This window comes from Callorhinus ursinus, unplaced genomic scaffold, assembly GCF_003265705.2.
Source record: "Callorhinus ursinus isolate GAN/ISIS: 27379988/994484 unplaced genomic scaffold, GSC_fseal_2.0 scaffold43, whole genome shotgun sequence".
NCBI lineage: Eukaryota > Metazoa > Chordata > Mammalia > Carnivora > Otariidae > Callorhinus > Callorhinus ursinus.
This window is the reverse complement of record NW_027397105.1, coordinates 2,454,753-2,479,355: the sequence shown is the minus strand read 5'-3', so window position 1 is coordinate 2,479,355 and position 24,603 is coordinate 2,454,753. Positions and strand designations below refer to the sequence as shown.

The window sequence follows — 24,603 nt, the reverse complement described above, 5'->3', positions numbered from 1 at the left end:
AGCGGCAGGCAAAGGTGGGAGAAGCAGATTCCCCTCTGAGCAGGGAGCCCCATGTGGGGCTCGATCCCAGGGCCCTGGGATCATGACCCGAGCCGAAGGCGGACGCTTCACTGACTGAGCCACCCAGGCGCCCCCATATACAGGAATTTGTAGTTGGATACAGGGAAAGTATTCTGTGTTCGGTCTGACCAGGCTTTATTCTGAGAAACCCTATCAGGCTTCTCCCTTAAACTGCCAGGGAAGGGCAGGCCCTATTCTGCAGGGAGCCCTCGTTCACCTGACCTGGGGGTTCAGGGCCCGCTGTGCATCCCACTGTGTAGGGCAGGGATGGCAGGTGGCAAGGACAAAGCCAGTGTGTGTGCATCACTAAATACACCTGCATGACCCCCTGTTCTGAACAGGTGCACGCCAGGAAGCTGAGCAGCCCCACTTAGCTCTGCCCCCTGCCCCCGCGCCCCCCCCCCCGGGGGGATTCTTCACCAGGAGCTCAGCAAAAGCTTGAAAGGCCACTATGCTTAAGGAAACGAGCTTGGTTCTCAGACAGTGTGGTGAAAGGTCTCACAGGAGCAGAGGTTTCCAGGCTAGCCTCTGACTCTCCAGCCCCTCCCCCACTCACGTCCATCCTGCACTCTGCTGCCAAAGAATCTTCCAGAAGCCGCATTTTACGAGGTCATAGGGTGGTTCCAACTCCTCATGGGTCCCCCTCATCCTTCTGGTCAGGCTCATGTGCCCAGTGTAGACAGCGCCCACCCGGTCGTCTTTGGCCTGCTCCACACAGGCTGGGCACCCACTGAGGTCAGATGGCCTTGCTCATTCTCATCTCTGAGGATATGCTGTTCCTTCCAGCCAGAAGCCCTTCCCCAACTTCTTCTCTTTCCAAACCTTTCCTGGCATTCCATGCTTAGCTTAGATCTCACCTCTTTCTGACCCCCCAGACTTCCCCTCCCCTGTGGCTGTCTGTCCCGTTGATTTGACTCGCTCATCCGCCCATCCATCCATCCATCCATCCACTCAGCGAGAATGTGTTGAGGCCCGGAGGTGCCAGGTGCTGTCCTGGGTGTAGGTCCTACATGGAGAACCAGAGGCTCCTGTCTTCAGGACAGTAATGCCCACCAAGTAAAAACCTCACTACGTTTGTGCAAAGGACCCTGAAGGGGCAGATGTTCCATGTGGGCCGTAAGAAAATGTGACAGAGCAACAGGAGTGCGGCCTCCCGGGAAGGGAAATCGTTATGCAGCAAAACCAGAGTTGCAGCGAGCCAGGGAGAGAGAAGTTTATGAGCATTCCCAGCTACAACTATGAAACTCTTGGAAGAAAACGCAAGGGAAAAGCTTGGCGATGATTTCTAGTCGTTAGGAAAATGCAGTGAGATACCACCTCGCCCCCACTAGGAAACCCACAAAAGGCCCACGAGATAACAGGTGTTGGTTGGCTGGGATGTGGAGAAGGTGGGACCCTCGTGCATGGCTGGTGGGGACAGAAAATGGAGCAGCTGCTGTGGAAAAGAGCATGGCAGTCCCTCGACAAATTAAAAATAGAATTCTCATATGATCCAGCAATTCCACTTTTGGGTCTGAAACCCCAGGGAATTGCCAGTAGGATCTTGAAGAGACATTTGCACACCAACGCTCACAGCAAAATGATTCCTAAGAGCCAAAAGGGGGGAAGCAACCTAGATGTCCATGGATGGGGGCATATATACAAAATGCAGGACATACACACAACGGAATATTATTCAGCTTTAGAAAGGAAGGGCAGGGCACCCGGGTGGCTCAGTCGGTTAAGCGGCTGCCTTCGGCTCAGGTCATGATTCCGGGGTCCTGGGATCGAGCCCCGCATCGGGTTCCTTACTCAGTAGGGAGCCTGCTTCTCCCTCTGCCTGCCGCTCCCCCTGCTTGTGTTCTCTCTCTGTCAAATCAATAAATAAAATCTTAAAAAACACCCACACACAAATTCTGTATGATGCCACCTGTATGAGGTACCCCGCGTGGTCATAGTCCCGGGGACAGAGGGTAGACTGGTGGGTGCCAGGTCCTGGGAAGAAGTGGGGGATGGGGCATTGGTGTTTAAGGGGGACAGAGCTTCAGTCTGGCCAGATGAAGAGTTCTGGAGACCGATGGCCAGATGCAAAAAAACGAACGTTCGCGATGATAAATTTCATGTTCTGTGTGTTTTAACCACAATTAAAAAGTGTTCAAAACCAGTAAGACATATGTTAACATAAATAACATATTTTTTGGTTGGGGGAGAAAGGAGCGTGTGCCAGAAGGCAGGTGCAGCCCCCGGGGTGGGAAGGGCCTGGCAGAGGCTGAGCCCCAACAGTTCGGAGGAGTTTAGCCCCAGGGCAGAGGGAAGCCATTAAAAAGGCTTGGAACCAGCGAGGGAGGAGACTGGATCTGACAAAGACCCCGCGGGACAGCCTGGTTCGAGGCGCTGCACTTGGCCGGGCGGGGGCCGCGGGCCGTTGCGGAGCAGGGGGGAGGCGGTGGGAACGGAGGGTGCGGACCGCCTCGAGAAACAGCACAGTGGCGCGGCTTGGACTTGGGCCCGGAGAGGCGCTCTGGCAGCTCAAGGCTCGAGCATCTGGGTGGGTGTAGGTGCCGGGCGTGGAGACGGGGACCTCCAGGGAGGCAGCCTGAACCCCTGGAAAGGGGAGCGGCCCGGGGAGGAGCGGAGGGAGGTAGGGCCAGCTGGGGCGGGGGGGGGCGGGAGGGGGAGAGCAGCATCCAGGCGGCAGTGGGAGACGATGAAGCTGGACTGAGAACGCAGGTGTTGGGGGGAGGCGGTGGCTGAAGGGGGGGCCACGGGACCAGTGGGAGGGTGTGATTCAGTAGATTTGATCATGGTTTTTTTTTGTTGTTAAATATGAAACATTTTGTTAAATATGAAACATCCCCTTCTCGGGGCGCCTGGGGGGCTCAGTCGTTAGGCGTCTGCCTTCGGCTCAGGTCATGATCCCAGGGTCCTGGGATCGAGCCCCGCGTCGGGCTCCCTGCTCCGCGGGAAGCCTGCTTCTCCCTCTCCCGCTCCCCCTGCTTGCGTTCCCTCTCTCGCTGTGTCTCTCTGTCAAATAAATAAAATCTGAAAAGAAAAGAAAAAAAAGAAAAGAAAAGAAAGAAAAAAGAAAAGAAAAGAAACGAAACATCCCCTTCTGTTTTACTTGCAAATGGAATGCATGCGCTGGGGAAGGTGGGGAAGGAGAGTTCACACCGCGGGGTGGTGGGAACCCTAGGATCTTTCATAATTTTTTTTTTTAAGATTTTATGTATTTGACAGAGAGAGAGGGAGAGGGCTCGATCCCAGGACCCTAAGATCATGACCCGAGGCAAAGGCAGCCGCTCAACGGTCGGAGCCACCCAGGCGCCCCGGATCTTTCATAACAAAGGACATCAACAGTCCAGAAGGTGCGCACTCAGGGGGACCCCCATCCAGGGTTTCCCCGTGTTGAAGTAGCGTTTTGTCTCTTCGGTGTGTTTGTGTTTCCCACACGGGAGATGTCAGAGCTCACCTCTGTGTGGAAGGCAAGGGCCAGGGCTCTGAGGTGTGCGGGGGTGGGAGGCAGGAGTCCCACCCGACAGCTGCCTTTTTATTCTGCAGCCTGGGGTGAGGTCCTCAGGAGAGAGGAGAGTCGAAACAGGAGGCCAGCTGGCTCCTGGGGTCCCAGCATTGGTCCCCTGTGGCTCCTGCTCCTACAGACACTCCCGTCCCCCAGCCTGTCCCCAGCACGGCAGCCCGAGAAGCCCCTAAGACATTCCGTGAGAGGCCATCACTCCCTCACTTCAAATCCTGCAGTGGTTCCTCTTGTCACTAAGGGTGAAGTTCAAGCCCTCACAGTGCCTCCCTGCCCTAGGTCAGCTGGCCCATCCCCTCCAAACTGGGCTCCTGTCGTCTCCTTCCAGCCGCGAGAGCTCTGAGTGCTTCTGCGGGCACCCGGCACACATACCACAGGCCCTTTGCATGGGCTGTTCCCTGCATGAGGCCAGAGTGTCTCGACTTGGGCACTGTTGACTCTTTGGGCCAGATGATTCTTTGTCCTGTGACAAAGACAGGCACTGTCCTGTGCGTTGTAGGATGTTAAGAGCCTCTCCCTACTAGACCTCCACCCCCACCCCCGGAGAGCAAAACTCTCTCCAGACATCGGCAAAAGTCTCCTCTTTGGGGGTAAGACGGTGCAGTCAGCATTGGCTGAGAACCACTGGCCTGGCATGAGCTTTCCCTGGCTGCCCACCTGGCTTCCTCCTTTATCTCTTTCAAGACTGTGCTCAAATCAGGGGCACGTGCCTGGCTCAGTAGGTAGAGCATGAGACTTTTTTTTTTTTTAAAGTAACCTGTATGCCCAACATGGGGCTTGAACTCACAACTCTTTTTTTTTTTTTAATATTTTATTTATTTGACAGAGAGAGACACAGCGAGAGAGGGAACACAAGCAGGGGCAGTGGCAGAGGGAGGAGCAGGCTTCCCGCCGAGCAGGGAGCCCGATGTGGGGCTCGATCCCAGGACCCCAGGATCATGCCCCCAGCCGAAGGCAGACGCCTAACGACTGAGCCACCCAGGCGCCCCTTGAACTCACCACTCTTTACCTTGATGCCCTAACTGCTTTGTGTGAGGGGGCCCCACAGACATGCTTTGAACATCCCAGAAGCTAATGTAGGAAGAGAGACTCAGTGAGTCACAGTTCCAAGAGTCGCTGAGATTAACAACAAGCCAAGTGCTCAGGAAAAACTCCTCCTGCTCTGTATGGTAGGAGGGCCATGGAGGAATTTCTCCTGAAATCCTCCCATAAGTCGTAAAGAATTACTTCCTCACCAGGCTTTTGAGAGCGAGAGTCATGGGAGATTTCTCCAAAAGACCTTTCTTCCAAGCGTCCTGCAGCCCCGGGCGTGGGGGCCCAGGCCTGACCTCTCACAGATCTCTCTCTGCACCTACAGCTTCGCCCCAGGCTAGGCCCTAGGAGAGCTGCAGTGATCAGAGGCCAAGCAAGGAGTCCTGCCTCCCTGACCTCCTTTGGAGCCTGACCAGGGCCGGAGGGCCGGTGAGGTGGCGACAGGGGCACCAGGAAGTCCCCATGGTTGGTGGAGCACAGGGTGCTTCTAGACACAGGGAAGGCGATGGTGCACGGACTTTGGGGAGAGCGGAAAGCATGACAGAGATTCAGTCCTAGGACAGAAGGGCCCCTGCCCCAAGTCTGTCCTGGACCAACCACCCAGATGGCCCGGGACTGAGGTGCTTCACGGGGCCCTGGACTTTCAGTGCCAGGCAGACAGAAATGAGCTGGTCACCCTTGAAAGAGGCTCCTTCAGACAAAACCAACACCATGAAGGACTTTTTATTTATTTATTTTTTTAAAATTTTATTTATTTGAGAGAGAGAGAGCACATGAGAGGGGGCAGGGTCAGAGGGAGAAGCAGGCTCCCTGCTGAGCCAACGGCAGTCGTTCAACCAACTGAGCCACCCAGGCGCCCTCACGAAGGACTTTTTAAAAGGGATCCAGGGGGGCACCTGGGTGGCTCAGTCGTTAAGCGTCTGCCTTCGGCTCGGGTCATGATCCCCGGGTCCTGGGATCGAGCCCCGCATCTGGCTCCCTGCTCCACGGGAAGCCTGCTTCTCCCTCTCCCACCCCCCTGCTGTTCCTGCTCTAGCTGTGTCTCTCTCCGTCAAATAAATAAAATTAAAAAAATAAATAAATAAAAGGGATCCAGGGAGGGGTGCCTGGGTGGCTCAGTCATTAAGCATCTGCCTTTGGCTCAAGTCATGGTCCCAGGGTCCTGGGATCAAGCCTCACATCGGGCTCTTTGCTCAGCAGGGGAGTCTGCTTCTCCCTCTGTTGCTCTCCCTGGCTTGTGTTCCCTCTCTCTCTGTCAAATAAATAAATAAAATCTTAAAAAAAAATAAAGTAGCATATGTTATTTTTTAAAGAAGTAATCCCTACGCCCAACGTGGGGCTCAGACTCACAACCCCGTGATCAAGAACCTAATGCTCTACTTTCTGAGCCAGCCAGGTGCCCCCAACCAATTTTTGATAGGGGTGCCAAGTCAATCAAATGGCAAAGAATAGTGTTTTCAACAAAGGGTGCTGGGACAAGCGGGTACCCACATGTACAGAATGAAGTTGGACCCTGACCTCACCATATACAAATGTTAACTCAAAATGGATCCCAGATCTAAATGTAAGAGGTAACACTAAAGTTCATAGAAGAAAACATAGGCCTAAATATTTGTGACCTTGAGGTAAGGCAGTGGTTTCTTAGAACACCAAAAGTGCAAGAAATCAATGAGAGGCTCCTGGCTGGTTCACTCAGTGGAGCATGCGACTCTTGATCTCAGGGTTGTAGGTCGAAGCCCCACGTTGGGTGTAGAGATTACTTTAAAAAATAAAAAACAGGGGCGCCTGAGTGGCTCAGTCGTTAAGCGTCTGCCTTCGGCTCAGGTCATGATCCCGGGGTCCTGGGATCGAGTCCCGCATCGGGCTCCCTGCTCCGCGGGAAGCCTGCTTCTCCCTCTGCCACTCCCCCTGCTTGTGTTCCCTCTCTTGCTGTGTCTCTGTCAAATAAATAAATAAAAATTTTAAAATTAATTAATTAATTAAAATCTTTTTTAAAAACTTTATTTATTTATTCATGAGAGAGAGAGAGAGAGAGAGAGAGAGAGAGGCAGAGGGAGAAGCAGGCTCCCAAGGGGCAGGGAGCCCGATGCGGGACTCGATCCCAGGACCCTGGGATCATGACCTGAGCCGAAGGCAGACGCTTAACCATCTGAGCCACCCAGGCGCCCAAATAAATAAAAATCTTAAAAAAAAGAAAGGAAAACTAGATAAACTGGACTTTGTCAAAATTAAACACTTTTTTGCTTCAAAGGACACCACAAAGTAGAAAGACAACCCATGAACAAGAGAAAATATTTGCAACTCATACCTGATAAGGGACTTGTATGCAGAATATACAAAGGACCCTTACAACTCAACCATAAAAAAGGCAAACAACCCAATTTAAAAATGGCAGTAGGGGTGCCCGGGTGGCTCAGTTGGTTAAGCGGCTGCCTTCGGCTCAGGTCATGATCCTGGAGTCCCGGGATCGAGTCCCGCGTCGGGCTCCCTGCTCAGCAGGGAGTCAGCTTCTCCCTCTGACCCTCTTCCCTCTTGTGCTCTCTATCTCTCATTCTCTCTCTCTCAAATAAATAAATAAAATCTTTAAAAAAAAAAAGAAAAAAGAAAACATTGTGTTGAGAGAGCCAGACACAAAAGGCCTCATATTACGATTCCATTTATATGATGCGTCTAGAACAGGCAAATCCATAGAGACAGGAAATGGTGGTTGCCTAGGGCTGGGAGAAGGGGAGACGGGGAGCAATTGTCAACAGAGTTTCTTTCTGGGGTGATGAAAATGTTCTGAAATTGGCTAGTGGTGAGGTTTGCACAACTTTGTGAATATCCTGACAACCACCAAATTTTACACTCTGAACGGGTGACTGTTACGCGTATGAATTGAGTCTGCTTAAGACTCTCTCTCCCTCCCCACTCTCTCTCTCTAAAATAAATAAATATATCTTTCTTTTTTTTTTTTAAAGATTTTATTTATTTGACAGCGAGAGAGGGAACACAAGCAGGGGGAGAGGGAGAGGGAGAGGCAGGCTTCCCGCGGAGCAGGGAGCCCGACGCGGGGCTCGATCCCAGGACCCCGGGATCATGACCCAAGCCGAAGGCAGACGCTTAACGACAGAGCCACCCAGGCGCCCCATAAACAAATATATCTCTAAAAAATAATAGTAATAATTAAAAAGAGAGAGAGAGACTTGCAATTTCCAGTCTGGCATGGAAGCAGCTTGGAAGTTGTCACTCCAACCTAACAACGTAGAAAGCTGAACAAAGTAAACATCAACTCTTCTTAGATTCATCAGACAACTGAGGTCACAGGGCAGGCCACTACCCCCCAAACTGGCGAGACAGACAGACAGATACACAGAATGACAACTTAGCAGAGCAGAAACCCATGAACAGAAACCTCCACTAGAGCTACCATCAGGATAGGAGAAAACGAAACGGTACTTGAGTGATTGCTGGAGGCCCAGTGTAGACCAGCTCAGTGTAGAAAAGCCCGAGAATTAAAAACTCCAGGGGGGGCCCGGTCGTTTGTGTGTGTGGGTGTGGGTGTGTGAAGGGGTCATTCTTGGTCATTCTTAGTGAGGTTTGTTGTTTCTTTTTAAGATTTTATTTTTTTTAAAGATTTTTTATTTATTTATTTGAGAGAGAGAGAATGAGAGATAGAGAGCACGAGAGGGAAGAGGGTCAGGGGGAGAAGCAGACTCCCCGTCAAGCAGGGAGCCCCATGCGGGACTCGATCCCGGGACTCCGGGACCATGACCCGAGCTGAAGGCAGTCGCTTAACCAACTGAGCCACCCAGGCGCCCTTAAGATTTTATTTTTAAGTAATCTCTATACCCAACGTGAGGCTCAAACTCACAACCCCAAGATCAAGACTTACACGTTTGGGGCGCCTGGGTGGCTCAGTCGTTGGGCATCTGCCTTCGGCTCGGGTCATGATCCCAGGGTCCTGGGATCGAGCCCCGCATCCGGCTCCCTGCTCCACAGGAGGCCTGCTTCTCCCTCTCCCACTCCCCCTGCTTGTGTTCCCTCTCTCACTGTGTCTCTGTCAAATAAATAAATAAAATCTTAAAAATATATATATTAAAGAGTTACACGTTTCACCGACGGAGCCCGCCAGATACCCCTCTTGGTGAGGTTTTTTGTTTGTTTGTTTTTTGTTTTTACCTCCAGGAGGCCCCACCACGTTCTTACAGTGAAGATGGGAGGAAAATCCCCTCTGCTTCAGGCAAAGGGATAGAAAAGGAACCATCCTGGAATTCACGCAGAACATTCTGTCCTTCCCGACAAGGCCTGCCCTCCAGAGAAACTACTGGACCAGAGCCTAGCCAATTGCAGTTTAATCAGGACCTGACCCACCTGACAGAAGGGAACTACCCAACCCCAGCCCCCCTCTGGCAGTTCCATCCCTCCCGAGGGGGAGAAAAAACGGAGAAGCTTCACCCTTCACCTGAAGCTAATGTGTGTAAGGCTGTGGTCAACCAGACTCCAGGGTGGGTGGAGCATGAGAGTCTTGATCTCTGGGTCTTGAGTTCAAGCCCCACCTTGGGCAAGGAGCTTAATTAAAAACGCATAAACTGGGTGCCTGGGTGGCTCAGTCGTTGAGCGTCTGCCTTCGGCTCAGGTCATGATCCCAGGGTCCTGGGATCGAGTCCCACATCGGGCTCCCTGCTCAGCGGGAAGCCTGCTTCTCCCTCTCCCACTCCCCCTGCTTGTGTTCCCTCTCTCGCTCTCTCTCTGTCAAATAAATAAATAAAATATTTAAAACAAACAAACAAACAAAAAAAAACGCATAAACTAAAAACAAAGACCTCCAGGTAGAATCGATAACTGAGAAGCACCTGTGAAGATTACAGCCCAGGTACCCAGACTCACTGAAAGACAGCTCCCATGGGGGCCACCTCCTCCAGGCCTATTTATAACCGTCCCCATCACAGCGCCTGCCCTCTGGCTTGCGGACAAAAATTTACAAGTCGTACTAAAAGTCAAAACACAGTTTGAAGAACCAGAGCAAGCATCAGAACCAGACTCACATAGGGCAGATGCGAACATTTATAACCGTGACCGGACTCGGAACTGTGACTCTCTCTTTCTGCTTCCCATAAGGATTCCTGGATGATGTTGCAATTTTGGAAGTTTGGACACAAAATAGGCAAGATCACATTTTTGGTGCCTTCCGTGGGAACCTGGCAGAGGCCAGGCTGTTTCCTGCATAGAACTTTCAAGCAGAGGAGGCGTTTAGAGTCTGTTCGAGTCTTGCGTTCCATTGTCTGTCATGAGATTCACATTAAGGTCATTAAGGAATATGACCAGACTTCCTTTCTGGGACAGAGAATAAAAGTGGGGGTAGAGGTCATACTTGCCTCATTCCAGATCTTAAAAATGTTTCTCCATTCTGTTTTCTTTTCTTTTTTTTTTTTTTTTTTTTTTATTTTTTTTTTTTGGGGCGCCTGGGCGGCTCAGTCGTTGGGCGTCTGCCTTTGGCTCAGGTCACGATCCCAGCGTCCTGGGATCGAGCCCTGCATCGGGCTCCCTGCTTGGCGGGAAGCCTGCTTCTCCCTCTCCAACTCCCCCTGCTTGTGTTCCTCCTCTCACTGTGTCTCTCTCTGTCAAATAAATAAATAAAATGAAAAAAAAAATAAATGAAAAAAATAAAGATTTTATTTTTAAGTGATCTCTGCACCCAGTGCGGGGCTCAAACTCATGACCCAAAGATGAAGAGTTGCACACTCCACCGCCTGAGCCATCTGGGCACCCCTACATTCTTCATTCATCATCGTAATGCTTCACCATTAAGCGTGATGCTTCCAAATGTTTTTGGTAGATTCTCTTTATCATGTTATGGAAGTACACTTTTATTCCAGTTGATAAGACTTTTTTGTAGGTTTTTTTAAAAAAAAGTCATGAACATAGGGCACCTGGGTGGCTCAGTCGGTTAAATGTCTGCCTTCGGCTCAGGTCATGATCCGGGAGTCCCAGGATCGAGTCCCCACATCCAGCTCCCTGCTCAGCGGGAGTCTGCTTCTCCCTCTGCCCCTTGACCCACTCCTGCTCTCTCTCTCTCTCTCAAATAAATAAAATAAAAATCTAAAAAAAAAAAAAATCTTGAACAGATATTGACATTCATCAGATTTCCTTACTGAATTTATTAATATGATCATTTGGCTCTCTCTAATCTTTAATCTTAAATTAATGAATTATGTTTTTATAACTTATTTTTTGACATTAGGTGTGGGTGCACAAAATTTGATTATTCATGACATGTTGGTATTTTTGTTCCATGCATGACTCTATTTTGGGGTGAGTTTTTTGGGGTTTTTTTTACGCTATTTTTTTAATTTTAAAAACATCCATTGAGAACCCTCCTACACTGTTGGTGGGAATGCAAGCTGGTGCAGCCATTCGGAAAAAAGTATGGAGGTTCCTTAAAAAGTTGAAAATAGAGCTACCCTATGACCCAGCAATTGCGCTACTGGGTATTTACCCCAAAGATACAAATGTAGGGATCCGAAGGGGTACGTGCACCCCGATGCTTATAGCAGCAATGTCCACAATAGCCAAACTGTGGAAAGAGCCAAGATGTCCATCGACAGATAAACAGATAAAGAAGATGTGGTATATATACACAATGGAATACTATGCAGCCATCAAAAAATGAAACCTTGCCATTTTCAGTGACATGGATGGAACTAGAGGGTATTTTTTTTTAAAGATTTTATTTATTATTTATTTGACAGAGAGAGAGAGAGCGCACGACAGCAGGAACACAAGCAGGGGGAGTGGGAGAGGGAGAAGCAGGCTTCCCACGGAGCAGGGAGCCCGATGCGGGGCTCGATCCCAGGACCCTGGGACCATGACCTGAGCCGAAGGCAGATGCTTAACGACTGAGCCACCCAGGCGCCCCGGAACTAGAGGGTATTATGCTGAGCAAAATAAGTCAATCAGAGAAAGACAATTATCATATGATCTCACTCCTATGTGGGATTTAAGAAACAAGGCAGAGGATCATAGGGGAAGAGAGGAAAAAATGAAACAAGATGAAACCAGAGAGGGGGACAAACCATAAGAGACTCTTAATCTCAGGAAACAAACAAATCTCAGGGTTGCTGGAATGGAGGCGGGTGGGAGGGAGGGGGTGGCTGGGTGATGGGCACTGGGGAGGGTATGTGTTGTGGTGAGCGCTGTGTATTGTGTAAGACTGATGAATCACAGACCTGTACCCTGGAAACAAATAATACATTATATGTTAATTAAAAAATAAAAATTAAAAACAAAATAAGATAAAAATATCCATTGGGGCACCTGGCTAGCTCAGTCCATAGAGCCTGTGACTCTTATTTATTTATTTATTTTTAAAGATTTATTTATTTATTTTAGAGAGAGCGAGAGAGAGAGAGAGAGCACAAGCAGAGGGAGGAGCAGAAGGAGTGGAAGAATCCTCCAGCAGAATCCCCCTACTGAGCGGGGAGCCCAACATGGGGCTCGAACCCAGGACCCTGAGATCATGACAGGAGTGGAAATCAAAAGTCAGCCAGCCGCTTAACACACTGAGCCACCCAGGTGCCCCAAGCATACGAATCTTGATCTTGGGGTTGTGAATCTGAGACCCACGTTAGGTGTAGAGATTACGTAGAAATAAAATCTTTAAAAATAAATAAATAAATAAATAAATAAATAATAATAAAAACATCCATCGACCCACGACCCTAACAAAAAACTAAAACACTGATTATAAGACTGGCTCAGCTGCTGGAACATGTGACCCTTGATCTCAGGGTCAGGAGTTCAAGCCTCCCACTGGGCATAGAACTTACTTAAAAACATTAAAAATTAAAAAAGTAAAATATTGATTATAACCCCCGTCTACCTAAGTGCTTCTCACAGCCAGTTCCCCCGACAGCCGGAACATACGGTGTTCACTATCCTGAGTCTTGTGTTTATACTCCCTTGCTTCTCCCTGCCTGTTTATTAAAATATGATTGACAGATGAAAATGATATATATTTAAGGTATGCAATGTGATAATTTGATATACGTATACACGGTGCAATGATTCCTGCAATCGAGCTAATTAACACCTTCATCACCTCACCTACCACCCTTGTATGTGTGTGGCAGAATACTTGAGGTGTATTCTCTGGCAAATTTCAAGTATACAATACATTACAATACATTGTTTTTTTTTAAGATTTATTTATTTATTTTGAGGGAGTGAAAATGAGAGAAAGAGTACATGAGAGGGGAGAGAGTCAGAGGGAGAAGCAGGCTCCTTGCTGAGCAGGGAGCCCGATGCGGGACTCGATCTCGGGACTCCGGGATCATGACCTGAGCCGAAGGCAGTCGCTTAACCAACTGAGCCACCCAGGCGCCCACAATACATTATTGTTAACTATAGTCAACATGCTGTGCTGTAAGAGGTCTCCAGAACCTGCCCACCTTGTAACTGAAAGTTAGTACTTTTTTTTTTTAAGATTTTATTTATTTATTCATGAGAGACAGAGAGAGAGAGAGAGAGAGAGAGAGAGAGGCAGAGGGAGAAGCAGGCTCCCAAGGAGCAGGGAGCCCGATGCGGGACTCGATCCCAGGACCCTGAGATCATGACCTGAGCCGAAGGCAGACGCTCAACCATCTGAGCCACCCAGGCGCCCTGAAAATTAGTACGTTTTGACCAACATCTCCCATTTCCCCCAGCGCCTGGCGGCCACCATTACACTCTCTGTTTCTATGAGTTTGACTTTTTAAGATGCCATTTATGAGTGAGATCATGCAGTTTTTGCCTTTCTGTGTCTGGTTTGTTTGTCTTAGCAGTGTCCTCCAGTTTCATCCACATTGTTGCAAATGGCAGAATCTCCTTCTTTTGTGAGGCTGAAGAATACCTCATTGTATGTATGCACCCATTGTCTTTATCCATCCATGCATCAGTGGACATTTGCTTTGTTTCCTGTCTTGACTTTTGTCAATAATGCTGTAATAAGTATGGGGGTGCGGGTATCTTTTCCAGCTAGTGATTTCATTTCCTTTGGGCATATATACCCAGAATTGGGAATGCTGGATCATATGGTAATTCGATTTTTAATCTTTTGAGGAAACCCTATAGTGTTTTCCATGGTAGTTGTATCAATTTACATCCTCACCAAATGTGCACAAGGTTTCCCCTTTCTCCACATTGTTGCCATCACTTACTATCTTTTGATTTTTTATAATAGTCATCCTAACAGATGTGAAATGATGCCTCATTGTAGTTTTTTTTTTTAAGATTTTATTCGTTTATTTGACAGAGAGAGAGAGAGAGCGCACGAGAGTAGGGTAAGGGGCAGAGGGAGCAGGGAGCCCGATGTGGGACTCCATGCTTAACCGACTGAGCCACCAAGGTGCCCCGAAGTTTTTCTTTTTGACATTTCAATTTTCAATTCAACTGGGATGGGGTTTTGAGTATGAGGTAGGAATCCAGTTTCATCTTCCTTCCCCACTTGGCCAGTCTTTCCCCCTGGTTAATGGAATAGCACCTCCTCTCCCCACTGATGCGCCATCCCATTGGTATAATGTATCATAATCCACACACGTGTCCGTCAGCGTCTGGACTCTCCATTCTACTCCATCGGCCAGTACGTCGAACTCTGCGGGAGTCCTGAGCCATCTTATTTACATTAAAATAAAAATATATTTTTAAAAATACAATAAATCGGGCGCCTGGGTGGCTCAGTTGGTTAAGCGCCTGCCTTCGGCTCAGGTCATGATCCTGGAGTCCCGGGATCGAGTCCCGCGTCGGGCTCCCTGCTCGGCGGGGAGTCTGCTTCTCCCTCTGACCCTATCCCCTCTGATGTGCTCTCTCTCTCTCTCATTCTCTCTCTCAAATAAATAAATAAAATCTTTAAAATAAATAAAAATAAAAATACAATAAATCTTGGGGCGCCTGGGTGGCTCATTTGTTAGGTGTCTGCCTTCGGCTCAGGTCATGATCCCAGGGTCCTGGGGTCGAGCCCCGCATCGGGCTCCCTGCTCCGCGGGAAGCCTGCTTCTCCCTCTGCCACTCCCCCTGCTTGAGGTTCCCTCTCTCGCTGTGTCTCTCTCTGTCAAATAAATTAAATCTTTTTAAAAAATACAATAAATCTTGATCTTTCATTGGGCAAATCCCCCTTTCTTACTCCTCCATTCATAAGTATCTCCACTATTTTTGGCCCTTTGTGTTTCCACTATCGATTTCAGAATTAGCATGTCATGGGCCACAGAGAAACACCAAATTATAGATACAGAAAGCATATTGGTGGTTGTCAGGGGTTGGGAGAAAGAATAAGGAGGAACTGCTAATGGGTACAGGGTTTTCTTTTCTGTTTCTTTTTTTTTTTTTTTAAGATTTTATTTATTTTCTGACAGAGAGAGAGAGCCAGAGAGCACAAGCGGGGTTGGGGGGACAGTAGAGGGAGCGGGGGAAACAGGCTCCCTGCTAAACAGGGAGCCCAATGAGGGGCTCAGTCCCAGGGCCCCAGGATCATGACCTGAGCTGAAGGCAGACACCCAACAGACTGAGCCACCCAGGCGCCCCCAGGGTTTTCTTTTGAGAAAGATTTCTCCATGCAGCATTCAATGCCAGGAGAAAATTATCATGGTTAATTTTTGTGTCAGTTAGACTGGCCACAGTGCCCAGACTAATCATGATTTCTGATTGTGTCTGTGAGGGTGTTCCTGGATGGGGTGAGCATTTGAATTGGTGAATTGAGTAAACCAGATGGCCTACCCCAATGTGTGTGGGCATCATCGAATCCATCGAAGGCCTGAACAGAACAAAAGACAGAGGAAGGAGAAATCCATCCCTGCTTTTCTTGCCCTTGCTTGCTTGGCTTGAGCCGGGACAACTCATCCCATCTGCTGTGGCCCTCAGATGGGGGTTGACACCCTCAGCTCCCCCTGGTTCTCAGGCCTTCAGACTTGAGTTACATTACACCGCCGGCTTCCTTGGGTTTCCCGCTTGTAGATGGCAGACTGTGGGACTTCTCAGCCTCCATAATCTTGTGAGGCAATTCCTGACAGTAAATCTCCTTTGGCTGTGTTCTGTTTCTCTGGAGTACCTAATACAGAAATCAAGGGATGTCTACAAAATTCTTTTTTTTTTTTTTAAGATTTTATTTATTTGACAGAGAGAGACACAGATTTTATTTATTTGACAGAGAGACACAGCGAGAGAGGGAACACAAGCAGGGGGAGTGGGAGAGGGAGAAGCAGACTCCCCGCTGAGCAGAGAACCCGATGTGGGACTCAATCCCAGGACCCTGGGATCATGACCTGAGCCGAAGGCAGACGCTTAACGACTGAGCCACCCAGGCACCCCAAGATTTTTAAAAATTTTTTATTAGAGAGAGAGAGTACAAGCAGGGGGAGCGTCAGGCAGAGGGAGCGGGAGTCCAATGTGGGGCTCCATCCCAGGACCCTGGGACCATGACCTGAGCCGAAGGCAAACACTTAACCATCTGAGCCACCCAGGCGCCCCTGGGAACTTGCCTATCTTAACCTTGAATGAAAACCAAAAATGATCTCTCCTGACAACCAAAACCACAACCAAGTCCTTCTGTGGTTTGTGCTCCATTCCCCCCCCCCCCGGCCTACGTGACCCAAGGAAAACTTAAGGACACAATGCAAAAAGGCTCCCAGGTTGGTCGTAGGCTCAGGTGCCTGGTGAAAGCAAATATGAATTCTCTCTAGAGTTATGCCACTTCAATCAAGGAAGGACTCAAAATTCTGCCACAGGTAAAGTTCCAAGGAAAAGGAGCAGTTCACAATCAAAACAGACAAAACACACAAGCAAACAAGGCTCCATGAAAGAATCAGGAGGGCAAGGGACCGCAGGACCACACGTACAAAGCCCTGTGGGGTGCTGAGCCACTGGGGGCCAGAGGAGAAAGGGACCCAAATCACTGATCTTGAGCCTTCCAAAATTTAAAACTGTATTGATTCTTTCATGACACTGATTTTTCACTTGATGAAATTGATACTTCACTGACTGTGGATCTTCACAATAATTTTGATTTTTTTTTTTAAAGATTTTATTTATTTATTTGAGAGAGAGAGAGAGAATGAGAGATAGAGAGCACGAGAGGGAAGAGGGTCAGAGGGAGAAGCAGACTCCCCGCTGAGCAGGAAGCCCGATGCGGGACTCGATCCCGGGACTCCAGGATCATGACCTGAGCCGAAGGCAGTCGCTTAACCAACTGAGCCACCCAGGCGCCCAATAATTTTGATTTTTAAAAAATAATTCACTACAACCTTATTTATCTTGATTAGGAAGTTTTGGTTGCCCCCTCAAATTTTGTGCCTGTGGAGAGTGAGCGGGTGGGGCCCAGCAAAGACTTCACTTACTCGAATTGTCGGAAACAAAAGGTCAGTTAACACCGCTCCCAGTGAGGGGTATTTTTACTGTTCACTAATGTATATTTCTCCCCCTGCAAGAGAACTGTACTTTGCCACCACCTGAAAGTCAGGCCTGACTTACAAGGAAATGTAATTGGAAACTTGAGGCATCACATTTCAACAGAAGCCTTTACAGCCTGTGCGAGCTCCTCCAGGTTCTTCCTCCCTTTACCAGGACCACCAGCAAAGCGCCGCACAGGCCTGCTCCATCAGCCGAGGCCCCTGAGTGAAGACAATGACACAGAACAGAGGCCCAGCCAACCTACAGCAACAAAATCTTTGTTGTTTAAGCTCTTAGGTGTTAAGGTTGTTTGTTACCGCAGCATAACCTAGCCTAACCTGACTGATATGTTTAAAGGCATAAAAGAGATGCTTGAATATGAGCAAGAGATACGAGTCTATAAAGAATCACCAAGCAAAAGGACGCCTGGGTGGCTCAGTGGGTTAAGCATCTGCCTTGGGCTCAGGTCATGATCTCAGGGTCCTAGGATCCAGCTCCGCTTCGGGGTCCCTGATCAACGGGGAGTCTGCTTCTCCCTCTCCCTCTGCCCCTACCACCCGCTCGTGCTCTCTCTCTCAAATAAATAAATATATTTTTTTTTTTTTTTTGGTCAGAGAGAGCACAAGCAGGGGGAGCAGCAGAGGGAGAGGGAGAAGCAGGTTCCTCACTGGGCAAGGAGCCCGATGTGGGACTCGACCCCAGGACCCTGGGATCATGACCCCAGCAGAAGGCAGACGCTTAACGACCGAGCCGCCTAGGTGTCCTGAAATAAATACATAAAATCTTAAAAAAAAAAAAAAATCACCAAGTAGATTTGGAAAAAAGAACAAAACAGAACTTCTAAAAAGGAAAAAAACTAAGATGGTCACCGGAGGGGAGGTGTGAAGTAGGTGAAGGGGATGAAGAACCCACTTGTCCTGATGAGCACCGGGAGATGTATGGAAGTGCCGAATCACCATATTGTACACCTGGAACTAATATAACACTGTATGCTAACTCCGCTGAAATGAAAATTAAAAAATAAACTAATAAACAAATAAATAATAAAAATAAATAATCATCAAACGGAAAAAAATGTGAAAATTGAAAATGGTAAATCTAAGGACAGATCTGACGAAATCGTCCAGAATGCATTCAAGACAGACGGAGCGACAGAACGCAAAGGAGAGAGTAAGAGCCACGGACAGTTAGATTCAGAAGGCCTCGCGTACAGGATAGTCTCTCCCCTGGGCTCCCAATCAAGGGGTCCCGTGGAGAGAGGCTTTTCTCAACAGCACTGAATCCCGATTGTTCTTCTCCCCGAGGCTCCAAGCTGGGCGAGGCAAGCTGAAGATATCAGAGGCCGCCCGCCGCCGTCACCACCACCACCACCCAGCACCCAGGGTAGTGGCTCAGAGATTATCCCCCGGGGGGGGGGGGGGGGGGGGCAGTTCCTAAGCACAGAGATCTGACCCCTCTCCACAGGAACTGATTTTATTTGAAACAGAATGTGAAGTTCAAGACAAAGGGCACTCTCTAAAACAATGGGGGATTTTAGGGGCATCTGTCTGGCTCCGTTGGTAGAGCATGGGGATCTTGATCTCAGGGTCACGAGTTCAAGCCCGACGCTGGGTGTGGAGCCTGCTTAAATAGATAAAAAATAAAACAATGGAGGTTTTGGTGGTAAGCAAATAAGGGGAGGCAAGTAGTTCCTTTTACTTAAGTGCAACCAGTGAAACCATAGGCCAGCTCACTCACCAGAGAGAACAAGGTGGGGGAAAGACAGCCGAAATCTCTCTTGGGTTCAGAACAAAGGTCAGCCATTCGCCTCAAAAACTCCCCCTGCCAGAATGTAATTGGATCAGATTGGGGGTCATTTTATGCCCTAGGACATTGTCAAAAACAATAGAGCAATCTGCTGGTGATTAGTAAAGCTTAAGAACCGGATCTGACACCAAACAGGGTAGTTAGCTTAAATGGGAAGTTGGGGAAAGATGCAAAGACAGCCCTGCTAACCCCGCTGTTAGGGGGCGCCTGGTGGCTCCGTGGGTTAATCTCTGCCTTCGGCTCAGGTCATGATCTCGGGGTCGCAGGAGATTCCCCCGCCCCCGCCGCATGGGCTCCCTGCTCAGTGGAGAGTCTGCTTTTCCCTCTCCCTCTGCGCCTCCCCCTGCTGGTGATCGTGCCCTCTCTCTCTCAAATGAATAAATAAAATCTTAAAAAAAAAAAAGCATCCAAAGAGAAATGACATGAGAAAGTAATAATTCTGCAAACTTATCAGAAACTATGAAAACCAGGGGCGCCTGGGTGGCTCAGTTTTTAAGCGTCTGCCTTCGGCTCAGGTCATGATCCCAGGGTCCTGGGATCGAGCCCCGCATCGGGGTCCCTGCTCTGCAGGAGGCCTGCTTCTCCCTCCCCGGCTCCTCCTGCCTGTGTTCCCTCTCTCGTTGTGTCTCTCTCTGTCAAATAAATAAATAAAATCTCAAAAAAAGAAAAAAAGTTGCCTTAAAAAAAAAAAGAAACTATGAAAACCAGAAATCTAGGACATCTTCAAAGTACTGAAATATGATACCTAAAGCACAAGTAACAAAAAACAAGTGGGACCACATCAAACCTAAAAGCTCCTGCATGGCAAAAGAAACAATCAGCAAAATGAAAAGACAGCCTACAGAATGGGAAAAAATATTTGCAAATCACATTCTGGTAAGGGGTTCATATCCCAAATATATAAAGAACTCATACATCTCAATGGCAAGCAAAACCAAACCCAAATAATCCAACTAAAAATGGGCAAAGACCTGAATAGACATTTTCCTGAAGAAGGTATATGACTGGACAACATGAAATGTGCTCAACATCACTAGTTGAGGGGAAATGCAAATCAAAACGACAACGAGAGGGCGCCGGGGCGGCTCAGCCGGTTAAGCGGTTGCCTCTGGCCCAGGCCATGATCCCGGAGTCCCAGGATGGAGTCCCGCGTTGAGAGTCTGCTTCTCCTTCTGACCTGCCTCCTCTTGTGCTCTCTCTCCCTCATTCTCTCTCAAATAATTAAATAAAATCTTTTAAAATAAAATAAAAGACAACGTAACTGTTTACGGCAAAAAAGCACGCCCAAGTTAATGAAACCATGAAAAGAAGAGTGGAATAAATCCAAAGAAAGTAGAAAGGTAAGAAAGAATACAGCTAAGAACAGAAGAATCAATTAATTAAAATCAACAAGGACAGAAGTTCATTGTTTAAAAGTAAAAAAAGAGAGACAACTGGGTGGCTCAGTGGGTTGAGTGTCAAATTCTTGGTTTCGGCTCAGGTCATGATCTCATGGGTCATGGCATCGAGCCCCAAGAGGGGCTCTGAGCTCAGTATGTGTGAGTGGGGACTGCTTGAGATTCTTTTCCTCTCCCTCTGTCCCTCCCCCCTCGGTGGGGGCACGAGCTCTCTCTCTCTCTCTCTCTCTAAAATAAATAAATAAAATATTTTAAAAAAATAAATCTCTTTTAAAAAAGTAAAAAAGTGGCAAGATGGCTAAACAGAGAATAAACAGTATAGGAAACAATATGGTGGCCTAAGTCCAGAAACAGAAGAAATCAAAGATAATAAAGTTATTTATGATATCTTATTTTTATTTATTGTTTGTTTAAAGATTTTATTTATTTGACAGAGAGAGACACAACGAGAGAGGGCACACAAGCAGGGGGAGTGGGAGAGGGAGAAGCAGACTTCCCGCCGAGCAGGGAGCCCAACGTGGGGCTCGATCCCAGGACCCCGGGATCATGACCTGAGCCGAAGGCAGAGACGCTTAGCGACTGAGCCACACAGGCGCCCCTAAATAACTGTATTTGAGAGTAAGTTCCTAGGGAAAATACTATTTACTAACACTATGTCAGGAAGAAATAGAAAACATGAGTCTTATTATTAAGGAAATTGAATTGATACATATCTATCTTCCCACGAAGAAAATACCTCGCATTTGGCGCTGACCAGTTAGGGGTGGGTGTTGTCAAATAGAGACAGGCAGGGTCATACTCTGAAAGGACAGGAAGTGAGGTAATAATCCCAAACACCTTATGAAGCTAGCAGAACCTTGCAGAAAATAAGTTTCATAGGGGGAACTTAATTGGGTGTTGGGTGTAGAGATTACTAAAACAATAAATAAATAAATAAACTTAAAAAAATTTTATAAAGAAAAGAAAAAAGTATGTTTCATAAAACTTGGTATTTATTCATAGTTAGATCTTTTGGCAAACTAGATACAGAAGGATACTTCCTTAACTTGAGAGTTTATTTAAAAAAAAACAAAAAACAATAAAAAAGACACCTACAGCACATCAGACCTCATGGTGAAACCATGAAAGCATTCTTTTTTAAGATCAAGTGCACACAAAGGTGAGTTATTCTAGTAAACAACTTAATGCAAATTCCTCGGAGTACAGTAACATAGGGAATAAAGGTTTTTTTTTTTTTTTAAGTAAGTCTACGCCCATGGTGGGGCTTGAACTCATGACCCCGAGATCAAGAGTCCCATGCTCCACTGACTGAGCCAGCCAGGTGTTCCAGGAATAAAGGTTTTAATAACGGGGAAGGAAGAAACAAACCTGGCGTTGTGTGTATACGATATGACTGTCTATGTATAAAGCAAAAAACTACACATAAATTAAAGATTAGTAAGAGAGATTACAGTTTGCTGGATATAAAATCCACATACAAAAAATTATTTCACTTCTGTACATCAAGATGTTAGAAAATGAGGGGCGCCTGGGTGGCTCAGTCGGTTAAGCATCTGCCTTCGGCTCAGGTCACGATCCCAGGGTCCTGGGATCGAGCCCCACGTTAGGTTCCCTGCTCACTGGGGAGTCTGCTTCTCCCTCTCCTCTCTGCTCATGCTCTCTCTTGCTATCATTGTCTCTCTCTCTCAAATAAATAAATAAAATCTTAAAAAAAAAGATGTTAGAAAATGAGGGAAGAAAAAAGATACTGTATCATATCAATAAAAAAATATAGGGCGCCTGGGTGGCTCAGTTGGTTAAGCGACTGCCTTCGGCTCAGGTCATGATCCTGGAGTCCCGGGATCGAGTCCCGCATCGGGCTCCCTGCTCAGCAGGGAGTCGGCTTTCCCTCTGACCCTCTTCCCTCTCATGCTCTCTATCTCTCATTCTCTTTCTCTCAAATAAATAAAATCTTTAAAAAAAAAAATATAAAGAATCTAGAAATGAATCTATAAGAGAAGTGTAAACTCTATGAGGAAAAACGATACCATTTTATTAAAGGACATAAAAACTGAATAAATGGAGACATATGCCATGTTTTGGGGATAGTAAAGCTCAATGTGGGGACCTATAGATTTAATCCTATAGACTTAATGAAACTTTAACAAAAATCTTTGATGGGTTATTTTTATGGACTAGATCGAAATATTTCATGGAAGAACAAAGGGCCCAGAATAGACAAGACATTGTTGGAGAACAAGGAGGGGTATGTTGCTTTACCAGATATTTGAAACATAACAAAAAGCATAATTACAAATAATGTGGTAGAGGGGGGCCTGGGCGGCTCAGTCGGTCAAAGCTGCCAACTCTTGATTTTTTGGCTAGGGCCATGATCTCAGGGTCGTGAGATTGAGCCCTGTGTTGGGCTCTGCGCTGGGCATGGAATCTACTCAAGATTCTTTCTCTCTCTCTCCCTCTGCTCCTACCCCTCACTTGTTCTCTCGCTAAAAAAATAAGTGTAATAGTAATAATAATAATATAATGTGGTAGTAACAGAGGAAGAGAAAATAGACCAAAGGAACAGAAGAACCTAGAAACATTTGGAAACACGTATGAAAACGATTTGGTCAAGAAGGGCATTTGAACTGGGTGAGTCATTTCATAAATTTTGCTGGGACAATTGGTTATTTATGTGGAAAATAATGAAACTACTTCTTTCCACCAAATGAGTCAATTTTAAGTGAACTAAAACTCACCTAGATGTGAAATCCCAAACCATAAAACTTTTGGAGGATACTGGAAAAGAATAATGGATAGTGTAAGGATGGATTCCTCTCTCTCTCTTTTTTAAAGTTTTATTTATTTAAGTAATCTCTACACCCCACATGCGGCAGAAGACTACAACTAAAACTTCCCGCCCAGCAGGGAGCCCGATGCGGGGCTCTAGCGCAGGACCCTGGGATCATGACCTGAAACCTGCCACCACATGACACTATCAGGATACCCCTGAGTGTGACCCCTACGCTGTGCCTTTCATCCCCATGACTATTCGTTCCATTAGGGGAAGACTGGACCTCCCCCTCCCTCTGGCAGCCACCACTTTGTTCTCTGTACCTACGGGGTCTGATTCTGCTTTTCCTGTATTCATTTGTTTGGTTTTCATAAGGCATATTGATGTTGAGGGACCCGTCAGGGATATTTCTCATGGGGAAATATCAGCCATATGACATTCAGCAGATGGATTAATTTGCCTAATTTTTTTCTCCTTAAAAATTATTGAATTTAGGGGATGCCTGGGTGGCTCCGTCAGTGAAGCGTCTGCTTTCTGCTCAGGTCATGATCCCGGGGTCCTGGGATCGAGCCCCCACATAAGACCCACATCGGGCTCCCTGCGCAGCGGCAAGTCTGCTTCTCCCTCTCCCTCGGCCGCTGCCCCTGCCTGTGCTTTCGCTCTCTAAAATAAATAAATAAAATCTTAAAAAAAAAAAGTCAAATTTATTACATAAGTACATGCTATGGACTTACTGTTTGTCTCCCCCAAATTCCCGTGCTGGAAATGAATCCCTAATGTGATGGTGTTTGGAGGCGGGGCTTTGGGGAGCTGCTTAGGTCAGGAGGGTGGAGCCACCATGAATGGGATCAGTGTCCTGAGAGGAGCCCAGAGAGCTCCCTCACCCCTTCTTGCCCTGTGGACTCCTGAGATGGCCATCTGTGAACCAAGAAGCCAGTGGCCTTGACCTTGGATTCTCCAGCCTCCAGAGCTGTGAGAAATACCTGCTGTTGGTAAGCCAGTCTATGGTAGCGTCCTAGCGGCCCAAACTCAACACCGTATGTAAGCAAACCCATTCTTAAACAATTTCTAGCCTACCGTTCCATGCGATCGACGCAAGAGATGTCTGGGATTCCGTTCACCACGTTGATGCTCGTTTCCTGGGGGTGAGATTTGGGAAGATTTGATATTTGTTCCTTCCTGCGGTGCTTGGATCTTTTATAATGAACATATATCCTTATAAAAACAAGTCATCTCTGTCAAAACAATTTAAGATCGGGGTTAAATACGGCAAAATGGCATCTATATAACCTCAGTGATCAAGTTAGTAGATCTTGGGCTTCATTTTCTATAGTGTTCTTTGAAATATTTCAATTTAAAAAATTAAAACACCCAAAGTAAAGCAGAAATATCTAGCAGAGAATGGAGAAAGCGGATAGGCAGAGTAACAGGAAACTAATGAAAGAAAATATGGAGTGGCCAAAAACAACAAATTATCCCCAAATCCTTTCACAGCTGCTTTCAAACATATTACAGAATCCAGAACCTTCTCGTTGTTGGTTTGACGCCAAAACAAGAACTGGTTAGAAGGGACTTGAGAAACGTGCAGGAAAAATACCAGAAGAAAATGTGCCTCCTGGTGGCGGCGTGAA

General features: G+C 47.3%; 1 long non-coding RNA gene across 1 annotated transcript; it reads left to right on the top strand.

Annotated features, from left to right (window-relative positions):
• Window positions 1–3,283: 3,283 nt before the first annotated feature.
• LOC141370699 (uncharacterized) lies at window positions 3,284–9,176 on the top strand. Its single transcript, XR_012374964.1, has 2 exons — window positions 3,284–3,404; window positions 8,771–9,176. It is a non-coding gene; the product is annotated as an uncharacterized lncRNA (long non-coding RNA).
• The last annotated feature ends 15,427 nt before the right edge of the window (window positions 9,177–24,603 follow it).